This window comes from Photinus pyralis, unplaced genomic scaffold (assembly GCF_008802855.1).
Source record: "Photinus pyralis isolate 1611_PpyrPB1 unplaced genomic scaffold, Ppyr1.3 Ppyr1.4_LG3a, whole genome shotgun sequence".
Lineage (NCBI taxonomy): Eukaryota > Metazoa > Arthropoda > Insecta > Coleoptera > Lampyridae > Photinus > Photinus pyralis.
In genome coordinates this window covers 5,050,129-5,056,850 of record NW_022170509.1, presented here as the reverse complement: position 1 = coordinate 5,056,850, position 6,722 = coordinate 5,050,129, and the positions used below count along the sequence as shown (strand labels likewise).

Below are 6,722 nucleotides of genomic sequence, written 5' to 3'. Positions count from 1 at the left end.
TGAATCAACATAAAGGTATATTTCCATATCTACTAAATAACTACAGAGAGGTGTAATTTAATTTGATCATTTTGTTGTTATAAAAAAAAGTTAATTATTACATAGGATCAATACATTAATAATAACATTAATAAAGGATTCTTACAAAAGATTTGGAGATTTGAATCTTTGGTCTGGTTCACTATTTCTGGCACCAAGTGTCTCTAAAAACAATAAGTACGATGGCCTGGGCACGCAGAAGTAGGTAGCAAGGTTTGAGCAACCGATCTGCGGTCCAGGCATTCTAGTCACTCGTAGTAATATTGAGTGTTTGAGGTACTGCTGAGGCTACGTGGAGCGTCAGTCTCAGGTTGCCTCCGCAACGTGTGAGTGTATATGTGTGGATATCTAACGACTTCGGCAACAGTTTCCATTGGGGTGGATGTATGAACTGCAACATTTGGTACGGGTACTGGATTAGTGGGAGGCAAATCAATGTCCACGTCTATTTCACTAATATCGTCAGTAAAACAATTTGGTAACGAATGGTCAGCTGCGGCGTTTGCGTGAAATTTGGCTTCTCGTCTTGCATGCTGCCGTTGTACTAATAGCCTACCGACGAGGAGAATTAAACATAGCACTACAGCCGCCGTTACACTAAGAATCAGGTACAAATATAGGCGCTCTTGATTTTCTGCAAAAATAATACGAATTAATAAGCCTCTGTGTAAGCTTGAAAAGGTTAAAACGTGCAAAGAGAAAAATGTATGCATCCAACAGCAGCAGCAGGGGGAGATTTTCATCTATTACTTACGTGAGATAAATGTATAGGTATTAATCCATTCCGAAACGAAGCCAATTACCGAAGTTTTTTCGACGTAGACGGTGATTGTACAGTTGTGGTCGTGTAATTCATCAACTTGCAAGTCGTGGGTGATTTGATGCACGGCGGGAACTCGGGATGGGCGAAACAGGTTAGTACGAGTACGAAGGGTTGTATAAAGAGTAAATAATGCTGCAACGAAACAGCATATTCATATCCAATTCGTCAAATTGATTAATATAAGTTGTACGCTTCAACATTTATTTACCTATACTGTCAGGGCCGGCACAGTCATTTTCCAAAACCCATATTTCGGTTATTTTCTGTAAACCTATTCACAATTCATCCGACTGCAACCGATTTGTAGCAGCAGTCTCGTTACGTAAGGTTTAGCCATTTTTAGCGTTTAGCCTCAAATTTCTCTACTACTGCAGAGTAACGCTCTAACGAACACGGTCATAACAGTTACAGTACCCATAATTCAAAATTGTTTCACAAAAACATAACAGAAGTATGGTAATTGTTGATATTATACAAACTGCAAGTAGGTACATTGTTTGTGATCTTTCATTTTACAGCTTGTACCGCCTATGGCGATCATAAATCGCAGAAGCAGAATTTAAAAACGAAAAATTTGTTGCAGGGCACATAATGGGTTTTACAAAAATTTACAAACAATTTTTACTTACTATGTGTCCCCTGTGTTATGTTTTTCTTATGGCCATCAAATTATTGTAATTTGATATTTTTCCAATGAGAATAATGTCAAATTAATGTAATTTGATATTTTTCCATTGAGAATTTTTCCTTTTATAAATGAGATTATTCAATTTTCAAAACAGTAGTTGAAAACAAAACATGACGAATGTAAACAATGAACGATTAGTGGTTAGACGTTAAACAGAGCGGACGTGTCTCATTTGTTCATAGTGAATCAATTGAATTTACTTGAAAGAAGCCTAAAATGCCAGTGAGTGAATGTAGTGTTTCTGTCCAACAATTATTAAATCCCGATAAAGAACTTTCATGTGATTTTTGTAAGTTACCACATGCTCTGGTTTATCACGTAGTGAGTTGCAATGTTTATTGAATAAGAATCGCATGTTCTGCGTGTAAGAATAAATCAGATGAGTTAGGCGAATTAAAAAATTCTGCAATTGCGGGCTGAGATAGACGACCTGAAGAACAAGGCAACTCAACCATCTGCAGGCCATCAACCAGTGGCTGAGCTATCTGAGACAATATTAGCAATAAGAGAGACAAAATAGAACTTCTAACTTAATCATATTTAATGTTGAAAGGGCATCTGAATCTGATGAATCTGGTTGATCCCAACAAGGTAGTAGAAATTGTTAAGAGCATATCTACAAATGTTCCAACTTGTAGTGGAAGATAGATAAGAATTATTGTAGTCTGTAGAATATGTAAATTTATGTTAAGGCGGGGGACAGGTGATTGATTGAGGAACAACTGAGGAAAGTAGAGCGGGTAGTAATAATCGAAGCGTGAATGAGGCTAGACAATTTAAGTTAGATATGTAAATACAGGAATAAAGATAATTAAACAATTCTCCTGACATTTCTAGTGATGAACCGTTTCCAACAAACTATCAAGTTTTTTGCTTTGACCGAAACTTTACAGTGGTTGACAAAAAATATGGGGTGGAGGTGCTTTACTTGCTCTCAAGGGTGATATTAGCTGCTATACAATTGACATAACAGTTTTAAAAAACATCTTACCAAACATTGACATTAGCGGTTGTAAATGATTATTCAACGTGCAAACTGTGCATATTTTTGTGATTTATATACCTCCAGATACACCGATAACGGACTTCCAGTCTTTTTTGGAAATATTTGAACAAATGGTTTAATGACGTTCTAATACTTGGAGACTTCAATGTACCAAAGTTTCTCACGGTTATTAACGATACGAAATCCCGCTTAATGATGATTTTATAAATATTCTGTGCGTGGGACAGTTTAATACGGTTTTGAATGATATAAGAGAATACTTGATTTAGTGATTATGATTAGTAACATAGCGTGCGAAGTTGTTCACGAGGAAATGCCATATGTAAAAGAGGATCTTCACCACCCGGCGCTGTCGATTGAGGTATGCTTTCAGGAGGCGATACCTAACTCAAATTTCCATGTAAACAAAGTTCAAAGAAACTATAATTTTAAAAGAGCTAACTTTATTGGTTTGTACAGTTCTCTTTTAAACATCAATTGGGACTTTTTTGAACAATACAACAATGTTAACATTGGAGCTGTATTCCATATTTGATATGTATGTTCCCCATTGTAGCAGCAGAAAACGTACCTAGGTAATTACCCAAAATGGTTTTCTTCGGAAATTATATATATTACCTACATCAGACTAAAAAACCGGTGTTTTAAAAGAGTTAAACGGTTTAATAATAGTGCAGACTTGTTTGAATTTAAACGTCTTAGAAGAGTAGTAAAATCTAAAATTCGTATATGCTTATAGTGATTATATAACATTTTCAGAAAATGCTATAACTGAGAATGTGACGAATTTCTGGTCTTTTATTAACTCAAAACGAGGTAATACAAGAATACCTAACAGAATAATGTCTATGGGTGCTACTTCAATGTGTACACCAGAGCGTATTGGTAACACATTTGGAGATTATTTCAAAAGTGTTTATTTACCGTCACAAACGATAAATGATAACAGTCCAAAGGTTACCAACATGCCCAATATTACAATTATTACTAGAATTACTACAGATGAGGTCTATACAGCTATTAAGAAATTACCTAATAAATACCCATCAGGTCATGATCAGGTTGTGCCATGGTGTTCAGAATACCTCTTTGTATTCTGTTTAATTTATCAACCAATACGTCCACCTTTCCAACAGCATGGAAGATAGCTAGGATATGTCCCGTATTCAAGTCAGGTCATCAGTCTGAGATTAATAATTACAGACCGATCAGCATAATCCCCAATCCCACGTGTAGGTGGTAAGTGTATTATGCAGGTCATCGTGCTGACCGTGCTTTGTTGTTGGGCTATGGTAAAACCCCTGGCAGATATCCGGACCTACGGCCAATTAGTATTCTTCCCTGCTTTTGACAAGTTCTTGAAAAGGTCATTGCTTCACAAATACAACACTTCTTAAACAGTGAGCAAATGTTACCGCACCGATGCAGTCAGGTTTTCGTCCGGGGCATAGCTGTAATACGGCACCTGCATTTGTAACCTATACTATCTTATTTGCGATTGACAAAAATTACTTAACTATGCTGATATTAGATTATTCAAAAGCATTCGATAGAATTTCTCACAAATTGCTTACATCCATCCTCAATTACAATAGTTTCAGCATTTCGGCTGTGCACCTGATTGAAAGTTATATATCCAACCGCACTCAGTGTGCCAGGCTTGATGGAAATGTGTCTACCTCTCTTTCTGTTATGGCGGGTGTACCACAGGGATCTGTCTTAGGACCATTGTTGTACATCATCTATACCAGCAAAATACAAGATTGTCTTAAACATTGTATGTATCACCTGTATGCGGATGACACGCAGTTATTTTATACGTTTCCAGCTCATAAAATTGAGGATGCGAATAGCCTTATAAATTCTGATTTGCAAAGTTTAGTAGGCACTTCTGAAATGCACGGTCTAATACTTAATATTAACAAGTGCAGTGTCATGTTATTTTGGTGGAAACAAAATCCGAAACAATAACATCTCGCAAGTTGCAATACAAATTAAGGACAGTTTGCTTCCAGTAGAGTACAGTGTCAGAAATCTAGGTGTTGTGGTAGATAATCAATTTCGTTTTAAAAGTCACGTGTCAGGACTCCTTCGGAAAGCCTACCTTAATCTAAAAATGATCTTTAATTTAAGGCACAGCCTCAATCGCAATTAAGGTAATGTAAAAAGTAAAATTGCGACTCAAACAGTTTTTATTATTATTTCTGACGGCGATCGATTTCGACTAAAAGTCAAAGGTAATGCTTGACGCAAGTGACGTCAAACGAGTGCAACGCATGCAAAACTCTTGTCTTAGGCTTATCTTTGGTCTAAAAAGATATGATCATGTTAGTAATAAGTTAAGTGAGGTTAAATGGCTTAACATGTCAAATCGTAGAGTGTTACACGCAGCATGCGTCTTATACAACATCATTTCCCCGAAAACACCAGCTTACCTATACAGCAAAATTAAATTTAGAAAGGACATGGATAATGTCAATATTAGAAAAAAAACTTCACTTTTTTACCAAGTCATAATACCAGTATTTTTCAAAGATGTTTCACTTATAATGCTTCAAAAATTTATAATTCCTATTACAACGTTTTCACTGATTCAAAGTTTTCTTCTCTTAAATCTTTTAAAAAGCAATGTACACCTTACTTATGGATAGACAGCGGAGTACTTGAAACTGCTTATGAGTCACTTAAAGTTTGGCACAAACCCAAATTATGCAATTCTGCCATTTGTGGTCGAGTATTAAAAGCCCCTTTGAGCTAACATGCTTTTTGTCTATTAATTAGAATATGTACTTAATATCATGTTTAGCTCAATAAATGCCTATTATTATATTATTATTATTCCTAGGCTTTTAGAGTGCATTATGTGCATGTGCCTATGATGCAGTCCCGGATAGCCCCGTTGATTATACCGCTGAGTGATCTACTCGCTCGAGTAGATCATGTAGTACCTACGTTGGGTACGCCAAAAAAAACTGCACTTTTTGATTGGAATATGCCACTTTCTGTGGTAATCGTTAATACCAAAAGGCAACTTTTGAGATAGGGAGCCACTCGAAAATCCGTGCAGGAAACCAAAATGGTGGCCGTCAAAATAGCGCCATTAGCCGCAATATATTTTTTTGTATCTCTGCTCCTAATAGTCCGATTTTAATTTTCTTTTTTTTTATTGAAACCTCTTGGGGGAAGGAAACTTTTTTGCTATGTAACATTTATCTCTAAAACTTAAGGATTTAGCATAAATTTAAAAAAGTGATTTTTTTACGAATTTGAATCACAAGTAAGCTCAACTCGATTTTTATGTGTAACTTGTCCACGTCAAATGTTAATATGTAAGGATTTGTATTATTCAGCACAATATTCTGACTCTTAAGGTCTGATGACGGATCGATCTATACGATTCGAAGTCGATTAGCTAAAGAAATATTAAAATTCAATTATTTGAAAAACGACTTTTATTGTATAATTTGTATCGACAAATAATTCACTACGTCAAGAAAATAGTGGTTGCTATTTAAAAACAGTATGCCCCCTTTGACCGTGCAGAAGTATGCTACTGACCCCAAATTGAATGTACGTGGATTGGTAGCAAACTTTTTATAATTATGGATGTTATAAAAAGCTTCTTTAAAAAATGTTTTGAAGATAAAATTTTCACCCTATATAAAAAGCATATCCGGAAAACGGTTAGCCTCGCGGTTAGCATTACGAAAAAAACCGATAAGACCTACAAAAATAATTCTTTTGTTAAGGGATACCCGGGGATACCTATAAAAAAATATCAAAATGTATAGGCTGCCCTCGAGAACACCCTATATACCTAAAAATAGGTTTTAGGCTTCCCCTCAGGCTTCTCGTACCAACAAACCGTTATCATTAATCTCAACCATTGAGGCTCTATCGTCCGCTTACAGAAGGTGGATTCCCTGTATAATAAAAATGGTTCAACTTATATGAATAGGTATCTAAAACTTGGAAATCATAATATTCCGTTAATATTCTTAAAGAAAACCCTCGAAAAACCCACGATCTGATAAATAAGCACTCCAAATTTCACATTCGTCGTAGCTTAAACCAACTAGTTAAATAAAATAGGATAAGTAAGAGCGAGAGTAAGAGTTAAAGTTGATATACTGAGTGTTTATTTAATTACTTTAAAAGCAGAATGT

The 6,722-nt window shown here is 35.6% G+C and overlaps 1 long non-coding RNA gene across 1 annotated transcript; it reads right to left on the bottom strand.

Moving 5' to 3' along the window:
* On the bottom strand, positions 1-5,561 carry LOC116166214. Its single transcript, XR_004144292.1, has 2 exons — positions 794-5,561; positions 1-673 (listed from the first exon to the last, which is right to left on the bottom strand). It is a non-coding gene; the product is annotated as an uncharacterized LOC116166214 (long non-coding RNA).
* Positions 5,562-6,722: the final 1,161 nt, after the last annotated feature.